We start from the raw sequence: 20,812 nt of genomic DNA on the forward strand, positions 1-20,812 counted from the left end.
ATAATGACTCTGCAATTACAGATGGGAGGATTTGTGATAACTGTCTCTAATGGGTGAATCTCCCACCTCCCTCTGACAAATTCCCTTCCCACTGGGTTCTTTTCTCACCTTAGTTATTTGTAGGGTGAGCTATCCGTCCTGCGTTTATTGTGCAGGGGCGCTTGACGTTTGTTGGTGAGCTGCCCGAGTTGCTTCACAGGTTCAGTACCCCTCCCTTGGGCCCAGGACTGCTGTGACCCTGAATCTGCTGGTAGGCAGGTAGGTTTGTTAATTGTAAGTCTTTGTTCTGTTTATGGTGGGAATTCGTTAATGTCTTTATCTCCTTCTTTTCAGGTGCAAAGGTCTTGATGCTGGCATGCCGGATGGAGATGCACGTATCTAGGTAAGACAAAGCGCAAAGCGCAGCGCCTTTATTGTCTTTTAAAACTAACCTGTGTTTTCTTCTTCTTCTCCTCACAGGCCACTGTGGTGCTGCGAGTGGATGAGAGCGCGATGAAAAACAGGCCCCCAGAATCCATTTAAGCTAAGTACAGCGCTGTGCAGTTGTTTGATAATGAAAACGAACCTGAATATGTCTCTTTTCCATTGCAGATGTTGCTTTGGTGCTCCGGATGGAAGCGTGGCGTAGCGCGATGGAATTCAGGTAAGACTGATGGAATTCGATGTTTTGGAATCGCGCATTCTAATATTGTTTTTCCCTTTCTCGTTATTGCAGGTCGCAATGTTCGAGCAGCAGCTGTGGTAGCGGTTTGCCGGAAGTCCTTAAGCTCGTACTCACAGGTGAGTGATGTTTCGTCTACTCTCGGCTTCCACAGATTGCAGCCCAGTTGAGATGCTGAGTGCTGGATGGTGTTTTCTCAGGTAAAACAGAATAATCTTGTTCTTGTTCTTGCAGGATTACAGGAAGATGCTGAAGACCAGGAGCTGGACACGGTGAACGTCACGCTGCTGGTGACAGAATAACATAAAGTGTGTTCTACAATCAGGGTGTGGTTTATATAGCCCAGGTAAAGTAGTACCAGGGAAAGTAGTTCCAGGCCTGCCACACCCAAAAAACTAGACCGCATGGCTTGGTTCTTAGAACTACACTGTGTGGGTGCTTCCATGTTGGATTTAAAGGCCCATGTACATAAATGGGACCTAGTTTGAACAGCCCTTCCTTCCTACATATGAGCTTGGTGCCCCGTTGCAGTGGTTTACAGGCCCTCAGGGTTCTGGTGGGAGCCTGCTTGTGGCACAACTTGTGCCCGCTCACAGTGGTCATGACAATTACAAAGGTTTTTTATTAGTGCAACTTAACCATAATGTCCCCTTAACAAAGTTTTTTCCATTGCTTTTCATAGGTTTTTATTAGTGCAACTTAACCATAACACCCCTTTAACAAAGTTTATTGAGTGAATTTAATTGGTTTTTACCAGTGCATGCTATTTTCCTACAACTTACTAATATCATACTTACCCAATATAGCAATATTTGTGTCCCATTTACCAAGTGTCATCTTAAAACTTTGCCTTTTCCAGCCTTCTGGAATCATTTTAACACTTCTATACACTTTTTGCAACTATTTTAACTAGTTTTGTATCCGTAGACATCTATGAACATCTGACTTCATACCAGACCTTCCAGACAGTGCCACATGACCATACGCTGGCGCGCTGTATGATGACATGTCCGAGAACCCGTCCACACTTCATGATAAGATCTTTGCTTAGCGGAGAGTTCGGACCTGCATTTTCTACTGATCTAGGAACTTTCAACTTCAAATTTCCCTTGCACAGCTCCAATTCCTACTCATTATCCATTAACAATCTAGTACACAGCACATACTTTTAGAAAAACTACTATTTATCTTAAAATGGCATCATCTAATGCCATCCCTCCTCCCCAAGAGCCACCACCACTTATGTAATTTAGGAGCATGAGAAACACTGCCCCATACTATAGAAATAACATATGCACAATATTTTCCCTTGTCTACCTACCCCTTCATATTAGTGTTTGGTTACTTTTCCCTCATTTCTCCCCACCTTTCGTTCTTAGCTCTCCTGCCAAAAAAATACATCCAAAAACAACAAAAGAAATGTTCCTTTAGGAGACACCTTTCACAGTTAAAAAATAGAACTAAAAAAAAAACCATATAGACTCCTTCTACTTTATATTTCTCAGCAAAGTACATAGACGCAATAAGATTTTCCAAAATTTCCATTTGCATTTTGTGTTATGCTAATGGGAATATTGTGGCGTTGATCCTCTGTTCCAGGGACTGGAAAGGTGGATACCGGCCCAGCAGCCCAAGTTATCAGCCCAAGCGAAGCGAGGGTGGATAACAAGGTCTCTGGACAATTATCCCCCCATTACAGCCCCTGAAATGGGGGTTGAAGGCCATTAGCAGCCTGGGGTCCCAAAGCGGGAACCTGGGGTGCTAAAAAAGAGGATCTTTCTTCCTACACCTGCGGCGTCCCGGTGTAGGAAGAAAAATCCTTTTCCAAGATGGCCACCATGGAAAGGGAAGGCAGGGGTTCCATACAGGGCCCCTCTTCGCTTTTCATGGCAGCCTGCAGAAGGCAAAAAGAAAACCCTATGACCACATTACCACGAGCACATTTTTCTTCCGTTTCAAATCTATCCTAATTTCGAATAACTTTACCACAAAGCCAGTCCCAGGTGGACATGACCACTTTAATCCAATGTTTTGTCCCTTCTGGTCATGGCCAGTAGCCAGATTGTCCGGATCATGAACCTATTCCATGACCCGGACATTCCGGCCACTGCCCATGGCCACAGGCTACCCCTCAGTCACTAAAGCTCTACCACTATCTTTTTAAACTACATTATGTCACTTGTCAAATAAGAAAACACTGCCACATTTGCAAAACCGTGCTTGTAGATCCTTGCCAATGTGCCTTATGCAAGTTGAGTAGCCAAACGTGCCAATAATCACCTATGTGACGTGACGCAGAACCCGAAAATCAACACACATCGACTCACAACACAGCACGTCACAGTTCGGAATATTAAACCGTAGTTTAAAAGAAAACAACAACACTGTACAATGAGTAAAGTACTTTTATTTCACAATAAACGATCCGAGAACATCCGACAAATGCCATATTCTATCAAATTGCAAATTTGTTTCTTCGTTCGCGATCCAACATGTTTATCGTGAGGCATGCGTTGTTCTTTTTGCATATACAAGGGGTTCGTTTTCGGTAAAAGAAGCACTTGGGTCGCACAGTGAATTCCAGTGCTTCTGCATCAACTTGGGGCTAGACCACCGTAAAGGAAGTTATGTTGCTCCTAATCGCTAGGACAGCGTAAGGGCATATGGGCCCTTGGCAATCGTCCCAAAAAAGAGTCACTGTGATCCAGTTGTTCACAACTATGTTCAGCTGCCGGTTGAAAAACCTGTCAGTTGGCATCTGGAATCTATGACAATCGCAGAATGGCAGGATGTACCTGTTTCGAAAACATAACAGAAATGTGTCTCACTACCCGAACTTTATTACAATTTATCTATTGACTTATTAATTTGGCATAGAGTTTAAACCAATGATTAGCACAGACATGACACAATCTTAACAGAGAGAAAACAAAGTGGAAAGTGGTACACAATTCGAGATGGTCATACATGACATTTTAATGAAATATTAGCGTTGAACCTGGGTGAACCGAGTGGTGGTCTACATGTTCCTAGATGCAGGACTCCCCATAAGCATGTTAAAAAGACCACCACACACAAAGGTTGTACTTGTGTTTCATTGCAATAAGCCACACAGAACAAACAAAATGAATGTAACCCAGAAATAATATTCAGATAATAATAAGTTAATGCTTGTTCCGGTATACAATTGTCAAAAATCAAACTTACATTATATTCACATTTTCCATTATCTTGGCGTAACTCAGACCGTAACGTTCACTGCGTTCGCGCCAACTATTCTTCATAAACTGAATTTACATGTTCCTGACCCACTTTTGGAATGCATAACCTTATCATATCTTCATTATTCCAAACCCCCTTTCATTCAATTCCTTTCGGAATGGTCCCTTTCTCTCAAGGTAAAAAAACAATTGAACTTTATACTGTCTGTCCGATGCGTGGGCTTCCTTAGCTCGCAAGCAAAAATTCAAAGCTGCTGACCTTCACTCACAATCAAAATACATTCTTACTTTGCAACAACTTGCCTCACCGCATCCATGAGAACTGTTCCACGTCCATCAGGCACTGCAGGTGGCTGCCTGAGGTGCCAGGCTGTAGGGGGCACCAGTCTGACTCCGTCATTATTTTAATTACATATTAACACAGACACATTAACCCTTTATTTGCCACGCTCTGGGTGTAGCACCAGCACATCAATTTATAAACATCAACCGTTTTAATTAAGAGTGTAAAATAACCTGAAATTGCTTCTATTTAATATGAATAAATATTGGTCAACCAATATAAACAATATAGAGGAACGGGCATTCGGAATGTAGTATTACTCTGTAATACCACAAGGTAAGGTTGGGGTTGCAGACTGCAGAAGCAACAATCTATGTTTACAAGTCCACAATTCCATGATTATACATCTCCATCCCTTGAATGCCAAATGCAATCTCTTTCACCTGTACTTTAGGCACATATTGTGGAACCGTGGGACTTTATTGACAAAAAAACCACCTGTTTTTTGCTTCTTGCAGCCATATCCCATCCCATCCTCATCACCCCTCACCTCCCCACAGATTATTTGATAAGTTTGACAAGTGCAATGTTGTGTTTTTTAATATGTTTTTACTGTGATGTTCGCGGACACCAAACACGGATCCAAGATGGCGGGTGCATCGAAACAATCTGACGCACTTCTTGCTCTTCACCATCCAATCAGCGAACACGCCACATTTCCGTGGACATGACGCGAGCCAATTAGCCAATCGGTGTCCTGTCCGCGGAGTGAACAGGGAAGTGTGTCCGCGGAGCAGACATAGATATCACTAATTTTTTGAGACCTACTTTTTGATCGTTTTAAAAAACAACTACTGGACGGATTTTCACCAAATTTAAAAAAAGCTTGCTTTTGGGACCAAGCCGCTGTTCCTGCCACAAATTTGGTGAAAATCCATCCAGCAGTTTGTGCTGTAGGCATGCACAAAGTTTTTTCCCCTTTCAGTCTATGGGAAAAAAATAAACTTTGCCCCTCCTGGACCAAACCTCACCAACCTTTACAAAAAAAATTCCGAGTCAGCCATATACTTTTTTTTGCAAAGTTTGGTGAGGATTCGTCCAGGGAGAGCGAAGTTATAAGCCGCCCAAAAAGTGCTCTTCCTATCGGATTAGCAATTTAACCATAACTACACAGCCACTCCACTACCGTGGTTGTGTCATTACATGGCCACGGTAGTGGCCATGTAGTTATGGTTAAGTTGCTGTTTCCATAGGACGAGCACTTTTTGGGCGGCTTATAACTTCGCTCTCCCTGGACGGATCCTCACCAAACTTTGCAAAAAAAGTAGTTGGGTCACTCTGAATTTTTTGGCAAAGTTTGGTGAGGATTCGTCCAGGGGGTAAAAGTTATAGGGGAGGTCCCAAAACTTTTTTTTTCCCATAGACTGAATGGGAAAAAACTTTTCGCACGGCTACAGCCCGAACCGCTGGACGGATTTACACCAAATTTGCGGCAGGAGCGGCGGCCTGGTCCCAAAAGCGTGCTTTTGTAAATTTGGTGTAAATCTGTCCAGTAGTGTTTTTAAAAATGACCAAAATGTAAGGCAAAACAATTAGTGATATCTGCGTTCGCTTCGCGGACGGACTTCCCTGTTCGCTCCGCGGACAGCACCCCGATTGGCCCATGGGCTTGCGTCATGTCCGCGGACATGCGACGTGTTCGCTGATTGGACGGCGAGGGGCGTGGAGCGCGTCAGATTTTCTGTGGCGCCCGCCATCTTGTATTCGCAGTCGACCGCGTACAGCGCAGTGAAACGTGGATAAAAATTGTATTTAGTGCCGTGTGTTGGTGTGTAAGAGTGTTTGGGGAGGATGGGGGAGTATGCGATAAGTTCAATGCTTTGTTTTTTTATGTGCTAGACCTTTTTGTTGCGGTCAATTTGTCCGTGGAGAACACGGCTGTTCTGACATTTTGTAAATAAACTAAATGGTGGGGTGTTTAGACATAGCTCTCAACCATTTTTGTTTTACAGGCGGGTGAAATCACCCGATTTTGTTTTTAGCGGGTGAGACGCCCATTGGAATGAATGGGCGTGCAGGAGGCTTGGCGTGTGAGTCTGCCCTTTACAAGGCATGTGACACCCGCCAAAAGCTTGTGAGTTGAGAGCTATGGTTTAGAGGACGGAGTATGTGTCATTTTTGTTCGCAAGGAAGGTAAAAATGAGCTATGAACACTCACGGTGTACTTAATTGTTCTTAAATACACAAACTGGGGGTGTCCTCAGGACGCTGTCCGTATTGTAATCTGTCTAGTTGAATGTGTTCTAAGAACACTCGCAGTGTCCCGAAATGGTTGCAATTACACAAAATGGGGGTGTTCTGAGAACGTTGTTTGTATTGTTCGTTGTCAGGGTGAAAGTGTTTTAAGAGCACTCCTTTTGTTCGCTAATAGTACAATTTCCTAGCGGCGTCAACCGACTTTTTGTCCACTAAAGAAACGATAAATTCGGCTGGTGTGCGTCGACATTATGTGATAATCCTATGACTGGCGCTATTGACCTGGCTGACTTGCTTTTGCGACACTAAATCATATCTCCCGCCCCTAAGCCTGATATTATCAAAGCACTCATATTCCCCGCCTTTCTCCGTGACGTTACAGGGTGCGTAATGAAACGCGCCCAGTCGTCTCCAGTACTACGCGACTTTACACAGAACCCGGAAGACAACACACATTATGTCACAACACAGCGCGCCACAATTCGGAATATGAAACTGTGATTTAAAAGCAAAGAGCAAGATTGTAAATGTTGTAAAGTACATTTATTTGACATCAAATGTTTAGAGAATATTCAACAATTTGCATTTGTCTTTGTTGTCGATCCGCAAATGTTCATGTTGAGACACGCGATGTTCCTTTGCGGTACAGAGAGTGTTAGATCAGCTTACAACTCAGTGCGCCACAATTCGGAATATGAAACTGTGGTTTAAAAGTAAACAGCAGGATTGTACATTTGGTAAAGTACATTTATTTCACATGAAATGTTTAGTGAATATTCAACGATTTGCTATTGTCTCTGCTGTCGATCAGCAAAAGTTTATTTGGAGCCACGCGTTGTTCCTTTGTGGTAGATAGGCTTTTGGTTTATGATAAAAGCAGTAAATGGTCGCTCTGATAATCGGAAGGTTGCTCCAACAACGAGCCATTAGACCACCCTATTGGTTGGTATGTTGTTTGTAGCCGCTAGTACTGCGTAAGGGCATATTGGTCCTTGGCGATTGTCCCATAAAATGGTGAGGGTCATGAAGTTGCATAATTAGACTTGCACCTGGCAGTTGAAGACCCCATCCACTGGAGTCTGTAAATTGTGACATAGACAAAATGGGGCCACGTACCTGTTTTAAAAAACATAAATTAGTCTCACCAGCAGATCTTCATTAAAAATCATCATTTTATTTATTAGGGCATGAGACTATTTGCTATTGAAGATAGTGCAACAGAGTATGTTAATAATAAAATAATAATATTTTCCCATTCATATAGCGCTAAGAACTGTGAGGTATGTAAGCGGTGCTTATTATTAACCACGGTGTGTGGTGCTCATTTATCGACCACGGAAGGATGAAAGGCTGAGTTTCGCCTTGCCGGGATTCGAACTTGCGTTAGCAAGCTGTGCACGGATGTCAAAGCGAGCGCTGTACTCGCTGTGCCACTTGACAGGCTACAGTGAAGTGGCACAGCGAGTAGAGCGCTTGACCGCCTATAGACCGGTTAAATTATTTCTATTAACCCACTCTGTGTCGTCTGCCTTTTTCAGAGGCCTCTAAACGACAGGGGATCAATTCGGCGGTGATAGTGCGCGGTAGAAAACATTATGCCACTTTCAACGAACAAGTTCAACTTTAGCGGTCTTTAATGCTACGCTATTGTAATTATATTTGGTATAAAGTAATCTAAAGGGTTACTTACAGTACAATTGCAATTTCCATTGTCTACGAGTGGTGCAGTCCCAAAATACGACTCCGCGTGTGCCAACGATCTTTCGCATAGTGATATAATATGTAAAAGTGGTTTCGTTTCAGAAATTTCATCCTTATCTTCTCTTACGTTTTAGCAACACTCCTTCAAGAGAAGTCTTTCATCACAATCTCTGTCTGTCAAGGTCAAAACACAATACAACCTTATAGTCCGCTTCGTGAGCCTCTCCGGGGCCCGAGAAAAAAATGGAAGCAGCTGACCTTCACTGTGAACAAGCATAAATTCTTACTTTGCAACATTCTGTGTAAAGCCATCTGTGAGAGGTTGGTTTTTGCACGCCATGTTTGTATATTGTTTGCGTGATATTAAAAAAAGTTTGTTTAAGGGACGTTATGGTTCAGTACAGCCGAAAGACCCCTGAAAATAGCAAGTTATGGTAAGCTATGAAAAATAACTCGCGCCAACACCATGCACTGCTAAGACTAACACCCAGGACATCAAAGATGACATCGCAAATGTCATTGATGAAATCACTGATGACATCACATGTGTATGTACTTTTCATGGAATTTGTGTACTAGGGATTTTTATTATAATGTTCCGAAAAAAGTGTCAAGGATATTGCAATAAATATCATACCGTTATTAGTGCTTTGAACGATGCATTTATATCAATAAATAGCATTGTATTATGGGATTCTATGTAGTATACTGAGCTACTAATGGATAGCATTGTGTGCAGAGTACAAGATAAAAGTATAATATTTGTAATGTTAATATGTTGAATAATGAAATGATAATTGTCCTGAAATGTTCGAAAATTCACAAAATGGGGGTGTTCTGAGGACGTTATTCGTATTGTGTGATTGCTTAGCTGTATGCAATGAGGGAATGGTACAGAGAGTAAAGTGGACACCGTCCGCGGACACCGCGGCAGTTCGTGGACAGGGCGTGGTAAATCCGGGTTTTTCCAGGAAATCCAACATGGAAAGAAGACTGTACGGATCAGCCAATCAGATGTCGAGGTTGTGGATTTGTGTTGAAAGAGACTGTGTGTGGTGAAGATGGCAGAAGTGGAGAAAGTCAGGGTGTTGGTGCTCGGAGATATGTTTGTGCATGGTTTACAGCAGTACGCTGAATGCAGGCATGTTGCAAAGAACTTTGATGTGAAAGGAGTGGAGGTGGTGTGGAGCACTGTGCCTGATTGCAATGTACAGGGAATTGTACAAGTTTGTGCGGATATGGCCACGATGAACAGTCTGCATGTGGTAGTTTTGCACTATGGTGCTTTCCATTTGGGCAACGTCAGTGCCCCTACTTTGTTGGCTGATTTGGAACGCTTGGTTCAAGCCGTAATGAAGATCCTTCCAAATGCCAAAGTAATTTTTTCTGGATTACTACCTAGGGCAATATGGGACAATAGTTCAGTTTTTTGTCCTCAGCAAAACATTGCTAGGTGTGTCATCAACCGAGGCATGTGTGCCTTCATGCTTAGAGCTGGTATGTTCTTCTGTAACAATGAGAATATTGATGCCAGTAATGCTGTTAATTTTAAAGAAGATGGCATTTCTTTATCTTTTACCGGAAATGCCTTTCTATTTTGGAATGTAAGGGTTGCTTTGAAGAAGGTTATGTGAAGATTTTAGGAGTAAAGTAAGAAAAAAAACAAGAAAAAAATATAAAATAACAGGTGTCTGTCAAGCATCTGTAAAAAAAAAAAACGTCTCTTTTCAGAGCCAACTTCAAAGGGGAAATGGTGCACACTATTTAAATTTACATTCACCATGCTCAGATTTTCGATGTGTCCGCGGACATGGCGGTAGTCCGCGGACATGAAAATCACTACGAGGGGGTTAGTATGTTCTATGTTACATGTCAGGGATATTATGGTTAAGTTGTGCTACTAAAAACCTATGAAATTCAGTGAATAAACTTTGTTAAAGGGATGTTATGGTTCCAAGTAAAACCGAAAAACCCTTGAAATTCGCCAGTTATGGTAACATAAGCAACCATAACTCGCGCCACCATGCACTGCTAACACTAACACCCAGGACATCAAAGATGACATCACAAATGTCATTGATGACATAACTGATGACATCACATGGCTGGCTCTCCCTTTTTATCCTTTACTGACATATCGAAGCCACATAGTTTTCTTCAGTAACAGTCAGGAAGTAAAAATTGAAAAGGTACTATATTTGTAGACTTGGGGTCCTGTCACATCATATGAAACATGTACATAGCGGAAGATACAGGCTTGAAAGAGAGCAATCCTTTCTGTGCATGAAGATAATCATTATGGTTATCAGCACTTTGTCATAGTTTTATTTTTATTACTCTACCTTCCCTCTATATGCTCATATTTGCATACATTATACTCACTCTCCATAGAGTGAATGGGAAAAAAAGTTTGCTCGCGCATACATCCCAAACCGCTGGAACGATTTCCACCAAATTTGGACCAGGAGCAGCGGCTTGGTCCCGAAAGCGTGCTTTTGCAAATTTGGTGAAAATTCGTCCAGTCCAGTAGTTTTTTTTAAAATGACCAAAAAGTAGGTAAAAAAAAATTAGTGATATCTGTGTTCGGTTTGCGGATACACTTCCCTGTTCGCTCCGCGGAAAGTGTCCTGATTGGCCAATCATCTTGCGTGATGTTCGCGGACATGCAAAGTGTTCGCTGATTGGACGGCGTGGAGCGTGAAGCGCGTCAGATTTTTCGGTAGCGCCCGCCATATTGGATTCGTGGACATCCCCGGACAGCGCGGTGAAACTTTGTTCAAAATGTGTATTTTGTAGAGTGTGTTGGTGTGTAGGAGTGTTTGGGGAGGGTGGGAGTGTGTGAGATAGGATGAAAGTTGTGTTTTTTATGTGTTAGACGTTCTTTTTGTGTTCGATTTGTTTGCAGACATCACGGGTGTTCTGAAATGTTCTAAATAAACTGTGTTCTAAGGAGTCAATGGGCCTCATTACGACCCAGGCGGTAAGTTACCGCCTGGGTCGTACCTTTACCACCATGGCGTAAACTATGTTTACCCCATGGTGGTTGGCGGACTTACCGCCCCATTCCGAGGTGAGTGGGGCGGTAAGTCCCCATTAACCCATTTACCCTTCCCCATTCCCATTTTTGCCCCATAGGGCATAATGGGAGTGGGGAAGGCGTTAATTACGCCACCGTAAATTACGGTGGCGTAATTAACAACAAGGTCCCTTAGCGCCATGGATTTTGACACCTGCTAAAAGCAGGTGTTAAAACCTCCATGGCGCTAAGGGACCTCGGAATCAGGCGGTAAGGGTCGGCGCTGTTTACGCCGCCGTAAACCCCTTACCGCCTGGGTCCTAATGAGGCCCAATATGTGTCCGTTTTGTTCGCAAGCAAAGTGAAACTGTTCTAAGAACACTTGCGGTGTCCGCGGAGTGTTCGTAGGTGGTGTACTGAGGACGCTCTCCGTATTGTTCTCTGTCAAGTTGAATGTGTTCTAAGAACACGTGCGGTGTCCTGAAATGTTCGCAAATAAACAAAATGGGGGTGTTCTGAAGACGCTTCTAAGAACACTCGCGGTGTCTGGGGAGTGTTCGTAGGGGGTGTCCTGAGGACGCTGTCCGTATTGTTCTCTGTGAAGTTGAGTCTGTCCTAAAAACACTCGCGGTGTCCTGAAATGTTCGCAAATAAAGAAAATGGGGGTGTTCTGAAGACGCTTCTAAGAACACTCGCGGTGTCCGGGGAGTGTTCGTAGGGGGTGTCCTGAGGATGCTGTCCGTATTGTTCTCTGTCAAGTTGAATGTGTCCTAAGAACACTCGCGGTGTACTGAAATGTTCGCAAATAAACAAGATGGTGGTGTTCTGAAGAGGCTTCTAAGAACACTCGCGGTGTCCGGGGAGTGTTCGTAGGGGGTGTCCTGAGGACGCTGTTCGTATTGTTCTCTGTCAAGTTGAATGTGTCCTAAGAACACTCGCGGTGTCCTGAAATGTTCGCAAATAAACAAAATGGGGGTGTTCTGAAGACGCTTCTAAGAACACTTGCGGTGTCTGGGGAGTGTTCGTAGGGGGTGTCCTGAGGGAGCTGTCCGTATTGTTCTTTGTCAAGTTGAATGTGTCCTAAGAACACTTGCGGTGTCCTGAAATGTTCGCAAATAAACAAGATGGTGGTGTTCTGAAGACGCTTCTAAGAACACTCCCGGTGTCCGGGGAGTGTTCGTAGGGGGTGTCCTGAGGACGCTGTCCGTATTGTTCTTTGTCAAGTTGAATGTGTCCTAAGAACACTTGCGGTGTCCTGAAATGTTCGCAAATAAACAAGATGGTGGTGTTCTGAAGACGCTTCTAAGAACACTCCCGGTGTCCTGGAATGTTCGTAGGGGGTGTCCTTAGGACGCTGTCCGTATTGTTAGTTGTTAAGTTGAAAGTGTTGTAAGAACTATCGCGTTGTTCTGAAATGTTCGTAGGGTGTGTCCTGAAAACGGTGTCTTTATTGTTCGCTGGCAAGTTCAAAGTGTTCTAAGAACACTCACATTGTTCGCGGACATTAAAAGTTTCCCATAGATCATAGTTGAAATGTTTGACTCTATGGATGTGATATGCTGCGGTGGTTGTTGCCAGGGCATAGAGTCTTGGGTGCATGGCCATTTGGTACTATCATTACATTCAAACCATCCACATTTCTTTTTTATGTATGCAGTGTAGTGCCCTGAATTGGTTGTGGCTCCTGCGTGGTAGATTATACCTATTGTTGTGAAGGTTTTCTTACCAAGTGATATTTGACCATGTGTGAATCCAGTCAGCTTGCAGTTGTTTTTGGTACCATCTGCATTGTAACGTAGAAGCATTAGTATTACGTATTTACTATGTGTTTGTATTACTAACGTGGAGTGATTATCTGAATTGCAGGTAGAGCATAATCTACCATGGTTTGCATTTTGTACAAGTTGCTGAAATGGAATGGATTCACAATTTGGTATTGATATATATATGAAGCGTTCATTGGGGATTTCTTCTTGTGTCACATTGTTGCAGAGAGTGCATGTATGTTTCCACATGTATGAAATCTGAAGGATTTCATTTATAGGTATGTTTTTGTTTTCCAGTACTTGTGGTAAGTACATTAGAAATTCTAGTGGATCTTCCTGTGAGTTTATAGTGAATTTCACCATTCCAGCACAGTAGTCCGATTGTCGTCTTATTCCAAAAACACTATATGTGTTGTCAGGATTGTTTGCTGCATTTCTGTGAAGTACTAACATTTGCAAACACAATGGGTCTGTACTGTGTGAGTAAATGTTGTCAACAATTGGTGGTAATTGAAATAGAATATTCATTGCTACATTTGCATAGCAATTTACACCAACTATATTTGAGAATTTAAATGGTCCAGGTAGTTCTGTATCTAACTGCCTTTTTTGGAGTTTGTCTTCCTTCTTTAAAGAAGTACCTGGTTTACTTTCTCTAATTGATTCTTTTTTGTTTGTGGTACTTGATGAAGTATTAGTTTCTTTTACTCTCTTTGGAGGATTTGCAGTGACGTCCTGTTGCATTTCTGTTTGATTTAGTTTTCTTTTACAACGTTTTAGTTTTTGCGGAACAGAACATGTGTTTAGATGGGGAGTGTATAGTGAGCGAAGTCTATTATATTCTAAAATGCAAGGAATATCAGCGTTTACTTTACTTGCATCAAAGTTGATTAGAAATAGACCGTCAATTGTACGTAAGCGTGATAGTGCTATGTAGCTCATCCCTTGTTTAAAGACTGTGTTACCAATATCTATCATTGCTTTGTCTTGGGTAAGACCTTGTGATTTATGAATTGTGACTGCGTATGCAAGAGTTAGAGAAAATTGTTCTCTGCGTACATACATATCTTTGAAGAGAAGGAATCTAGCTGTTGAGCGTCCTATCCGTTTTACTTCTGAAAGTTTGTCAAAGAGTATATTGACAAACTGAATTTTGTTGTCACGTGGGTATGTTTGAAAGCCAACAACTGTACCCAGTGCTCCATTAACTAGTCCTTGGTCCACGTCAAGGTTACGTTTAAGCATTACTCTGCAATTTAAGGATAATTTTAACATCTTTTCTAAGCCTGCTGTGTTTGAGATTGATTTTTCTAAATTATTTAGTCTTGTTGTGGCTTGGTCACACATGGGTAGTGTCATACCATGTACATCTAGTTTGTCTGTGGCGCTAATTTCCATTATTGGTTGCATTTCTTAACTTAGCATGATTTCATTGAATTTGAAACAGCTTGCAAGAGTTGACATTAAGGCCATACAATTGACATTTTTGTGGGCTAATTGTTCCATAACATCTGTAGCACATACATTATCGCCATAAAGTGCATTAATGTGCTGGGTTTTCAATGTTGCTTCTGCTTCTTTAGAAAGTATACCAACTCTCAAACTTTTTAAAATGTTGGCATAAGTTAGATCTGCAGATTGGCGCATGTTTTCTGTTAATTCTCTGTATTGGAAATGTTGCCAAAGGTTGACATTTCCAATGCTGCCAACAGTTTTACGGCAGGGTTTGTGCCCTAATGTTTTAAAAATAGGTTCACCTTTTACTGGTGTTAATTGAAGCAGATCTCCAAAAACAATAATGTGTTTTCCTGCAAAGAGCTCTTCATAGTCTGTTTTGAGTACTTCTTGTAATCTGAGGTGAATCAAAGCTAACATCAGGTTGGAGACCATGCTCACTTCATCTATTAGTAGCATTTTCATTTGTTTCAATACTCTGCGTAATTCCATTGCAGCTTCTGCAGAAAGTTTGTAATAGTCTAATTTGTTCTGGTGTTCTACTGGTAATAGTAGTAATCGGTGTAATGTAACACCACCTATGTTGTTGGCAGCTAAACCTGTGGGGGCAGTGACAACAGCTGACAGTTTGTTGTTTGTCAATTGTTGAAGGAACTTACTAATGATTTTGATTAGGAATGTTTTGCCAGAACCAGCTTCACCACTGACGTACAGTAGTATAGGTTTATAATTATGGCAGGAACATTCTTTATTTTCATGTTTTACACCATGTGCAATTTGTTTTGTTACTCCTTGAAAAATGCTACTTTGCTCATTGTTTAGTTTTGATAGTAGTATAGTTAAGTCTTCCTTATCTTCATACTGACACATGGTGTTTTCTACTTCTACCATAGCTAATTCTGCCTCATTTGTTATTAGTGGTTCTCCCAGTGGTTCTTGGCTTCCTGTTACAGAAGGTTGACTACTGTCAGGAGTATCCTTATCTAGTTGAGCTTGGAGTTCTTCTTCATGTTGCTGTTCATTGTGTAACATTGTTTTGTACTGTGTAAAGTTTACATCAGTTATAGTGCTTTCATTTGCTTTGAAAGCATCCTCATATGAGTCATAGTTATCTAGTAATTGTTCTTCTTTTCTCCATGGTTTGAAGAGTTGTAGCAGGGACATGTAATATACTTCTTTATGTTGAGGAGTCTTCAATGACAATTTGATATGATTAATTAAATTTGGTTTAGTGAGTTTAACTAAGCTGCCTTCACAGTCTGTCACTCCATATTTACCTTTTTTTTCATCGGGTTTCATATTATTTTTGTATGTGTAGTTTTGGGCTATTTGGTATAGACACATGTTTTCCAAAGTATTACTTCTGTTTGGGTAGTATGTGTCCAATAAATTGTTTTTAAAATGTCTTGGCTGTTGGGATCATGTTTGGTTATTGTTTCTATATCTTCATATGATTTTAGAACTCTTTTTCTAGATTTAGCTGGACCAAGACTTAGCCATACTATATTTTCAGATTTACCATACAATGAAGTACCAGTTAAACGATCAGCTGCTTCATAAGATCCACATTCTCTATGGGTGAGCATTTTTATGCCCAAGCTGTATAATTTCTGAGATACTGTTGACAGGTCATTCCAGAGGTCTTGGAGCTCTGTCTTTTCTGCTTTAGTTAAGTATGCTGTGACATATCGTGCAACTGCAGTAGAATTGTCTGCAATGTACTGCACATCTATGTTTGCATTCCATAAGTGGGCAATGTTTGCATTATAATCATTGATATATTTTTCTTCTTCTTTTCTTTTTATGTAATATGTATTTCTAGGTGACTTTCCTTTAAAAGTATGTCTAACTGAAGACATGAGGTTGTTTACTTGACCTGTATTTGTAACTGGTCTAGGGAAACCAAATCGGCATTTGGTGTAGTATTTGCCTTTGTTTTTGTATTTGCGACGACAATATTTTCCACATTTGTGTCTTTGAAATTGTAAAATTTGTGCACAAAGATCACTATTTGTGGCTTCTGATGGAATTTCACAAGTGACATATTTTTCAATAAACTGTAAAACAGTGGCATCACTGTCTTGACCAAATTTAGGAGCATCTTTGCTCCTCTGGCTTGGTATTCTTCTCTCCAAAAGAAGTGTTGCACTTCTCCAAGGGGAGGAACAGTTTTATTACAAATAAAATGTAGCATAGCAATGAAGCGATGGTGAAAATATCTTGAAACATTAACAGGATCCAAAGTACAAAGTTCTCCAGGTGTTAGAATATCTATGTTTGTTTTGTTTTTATTTGATATGCGTAGGAAATCATGTAAATCTTCCCATGCATATTCTGCACAACTTAATGTAACAAACCAAGTGGGTGGGCCAAGGTTTCTGATCATACAACGTACATCTCCATGACGTCGAAACCAGTACTCTTTAGTACCACGCATATTTGCTAATAGATTTGTAATATTTGATTGTAAAACCTCATCCTTTTGTTGCACTTTCTCTAATAAGTGTGTAGCTGTCATATTTTGAAAGTGTGATCCTGATTTTAATATGTGTGCAACTCCGTAATATAAAGTTGCTAGTTCACTTTCAAAGAGTAGGTGGAATATGTATTCCACATTTTGTCTAAATCTGGGATCTTCAGAATACATCCGTAATGAGAGGTATTCTGAAGCTGAGATTTGAATAGGTCTATCATCATACCTTCCTCCTTTGCCAGTTGGAAAGAGTAGAGGAAAAGCACGTGCTTCTATACTTTTTTCCCATATACTGATTGGCTATCCTTTTGTTTGACGCATTTGGTAAGTTTCCAGTACATCTTGTACGGTGTCATTACAGTGCAAAGGATGAATTGTATACTGGTCTAAAGTATTTGATATTGTAGCAGGACCTAGTAGCTCAAATTGACCAGATTCTTGTGTTTCTTGAATTATTTCAGTTGTATCTTTCAAGTTTTCTTCAATATTAATTTCTTTGTAATATTCATTATTCTCTTTAAAATATTGGAAGGCTTGTCTAACTTTATATAAATCTACCAGCTGTTGCCATATTTTTTTGTCTTTTGTAGGTACTCCATTTACTAATATAATTAAAGATTGCTGCATTGGACGTTGCACTCCTAGAGTATGCACATTTTCTTTTAGATTTAATGGTAAATAAACTACTTTTCCAGGAATGCCTTTTACCAATTCAGAGGGAGGTAATTTTGCTGTTTTTGGTTGAAGGCGTATTATTGCTTGAAATGGGTGTACTGTTTGAATTATGATGCTCTCATATAAATTAAATTGTTGTAGAGGGTTTGGTACTGGGTATAATTCCAAATTATTTGTGATAGAACGTGAAGGAGTTTGGTTGTTGTCAAGTTTTGTAGTGCAATAACTGCAAAGTATTAAGGGCTCAGTTATTTCATATTTGTTTTCTGCTAGAAGGTAGAGAGCTAATTCAAACCATTTAGAATCTTCATTGTCTTCTATTTTGTATGATAGGTCCACAGTTTTTGTGTTACTTTTATAAAAAATTCCACGGCAACATACACATACATGGTTTGGTACTTCAGCTGATGTACTTTTAAATTTTTGTATTTCTTTTTTGTATGTGTTTAGCAAAAGGTTGCCATGTGTAGAATTGCTTAATTGGTTTAAAGCTATTTCATTCTGTAAATGGCTTTCACTTCCAAAATATTTTTTCTGGATATAGTGAATTTCTTCAAGTAGGTGTTTTGCTGTACCATGTAGAAGGATGTTATTTAACTTTGCTAGTGCTAAAGCAGGACTTTTAGCATAGTACAGTTTATAGACTAGATTTCTTATAGTTGAATGATGTGTTGATATCCTTTTGATATCATGGAAAGTGGTTTTACAAGTAGGTCCAGTAATGCAGGCCAATGAATGTCCTTGTAGTCCTGTGTACTTGCGCACTGGACAGGTATCTATATTTTGCAGTAATTTAATTTTGATTTTGTCTTTGCTTTTTACATATTTATTGAGGAATTGGTGTAAAGATTTGAAACATTGTTTGGGAATGTTACACATTGACGTGCATGGCCATTTGTACACTAGACGTTCTGATTCAGTTGAATGGAGGGGTAATTCTAAGTTTTCAGGGCATATTTTTGTAAGGAGTACTTCTTGTTCCATTATGGTATTATTCACTTTTTCATAACCTCGACCACTGCTATTTATGGCAATTGTATTCGTTTGCTTTTGTTTGTACGCTTCTTCATTAAAATATGGTTCTGTGTTCGTAGTGTGATTTAATTCACCTCCGCAGATACTTAAGAAGCTCTTTCTGTTGACATTTTGCTTATTGAGAAGTCTTTTTTATAATTTAGTTATTAGTTTTGTTAGTGGTTTCATTTTGTTTAACAGTAAAATAAATAAATTTCTTTTGAGAAGAATTGCACTGTCCATCAATGCTTCTAAGATTAATTTCCTACGATAGGTTTTAAGCTTTGAACCTGATTTCTCTCCTGTTTTTATAAGATTTTGAAGGACTTTGTGACGATATATTTTGGCTAAAATACTTTTCTTGGTATGCTTACTTTGCACTATATTAAAATTTGAAGAAATAGTTTTATCTGTACTGATAGCTGATTTTCTGTTAATTGTTTTTTGGTTTGTCTTACATTTTGATAGAGGAAGCGAAGTTGTTGTACTTGAAACTTCTTGTGTTTCACTAAATGATTGTATTAGCTGTTTTGTTTCAACTTTTTTTCATAAATTCTGCTAGAGATGGATGCTTATGTTGGACACCTTTATTTTCATTTGCTCTAATTTTGCGTTGCTTTCTACGGAGTTGTCTTTTGGTAGGCATTCTTTAGGGTCTGTTGAAAAAAATAAAGAAGATATGGGTTGGGGTGTTCTGGAATGTATGTGTGCTGTGTGCATGAGTGTTTGAGTAAGATGATAAAGATGTATGTAATGGTGTGTGATTGTGCATTGGGAACTAAAACTAGTAGGGATAGGTATTCTTGAATTTATGTGTCACTAAACTGGGGTTCAGATGACAAAAAAAAAGTAAGCTAGTGGTGTGGAAAAGTACAAATAATAAATGTAATGTATACAATTAAAACAGTTGTTTGTTCTATAATATGAAAATTGTAGTGGTTCAGTTGGCTAATTTGTGTGTCCAAAAATAGAAATTTGTGGGCCATTCTGGTTGTAAATCGCTGTTTACGACATGGACATTTTTGGACAAAATGGTACAAAATCTCTATTTTAAGAAACCAAAATAGCTGGTATTAATGTTATAGTATATTTGATTAATAATATAAATAATATGGTGATATTTTACTTACTTTTTTTTTTAAATTAACAGGTAACTTCTTAGTTTTTCTTTCTTCTCCAAATTCGGCTGCTTCTTTTCACGAAACTGGTCTTCACTGCAACTGTAAAGGCTTCAAATTAGTAACTTTGTTTGTAAATAGCACTGTTTTTAATTTAGATATTGATTTTTTAAATTGAAATCCTCAGTGCCTTCTGTAAAACCATTAAACTAATTTATTTACATAAGATACATTGCATCAGTTCAGTACATATGATATGTTCTTAATGAACAAATGAATATATTAGTGAATACCACTATTTCTGTAAGTAAACTGTTCTAGGTAATAGCACCTCAATGTCATGTCTAATTTAAAGTAATTAAGTAAATAAATAAAAACAAAAAATATGAAACTGTATAAGTATTTTTATAAAGGTTTAAACATAGATTGTGTTTGCATGCAATTTTGTTTGAATATATGTAGTCTATATATTTCATTTAAAAAATGTTAGTTTAACATGATTTGAGTGTGTGTGTATAAAGAAAGTAAAAAGTATAAAGGTGTATAAGTGGTAGTTGATTTTAGGAAATTGAAAAAAGTACAGTAAATTCATTTTACAGATTTTACAAGGTAAAAGTCTGTTTGAAAATGTGTTCATCTACCATAGCTCTCAACTCACACGCTTTTGGCGGGTGTCACACGCCTTGTAAAGGGCAGACTCACCCGCCAAGCCTCCTGCACGCCCATTCATTCCAATGGGCGTCTCACCCGCTAAAAACAAAATCGGGTGATTTCACCCGCCTGTAAAACAAAAATGGTTGAGAGCTATGTCATCTACTATACAGAAAATATGCATACCTGAAGTTTGTGTTCATGCATATGGATATGCATGAAGCTGCAAGTAGAAATCTTGAAGACTTGTACAGTATTTGTGGTAGATGCTGCTTGCCAATGATATGACACTTGTACTCAGAGAGATTCAAAGTACATTTGCAGTGCTGATCTATGATGATGCAGTTAGATGTAGAGGTCTTGAATGTGATTGGTGCATGGTCATGTGATTTTTGAGGTACATCCAATGAGGGAATGGCAGAGAGAGTGTAGTGGAAATGGTAGAAGGGCTGTTCATGTTACGATATGTCCGCGGACATGGCGGTAGTTCCCGGACATCGGGAGTTACATCCAGGGATTTTT

Source organism: Ambystoma mexicanum, chromosome 6p, assembly GCF_040938575.1.
Source record: "Ambystoma mexicanum isolate Mex_15411 chromosome 6p, UKY_AmexF1_1, whole genome shotgun sequence".
Classification (NCBI taxonomy): domain Eukaryota; kingdom Metazoa; phylum Chordata; class Amphibia; order Caudata; family Ambystomatidae; genus Ambystoma; species Ambystoma mexicanum.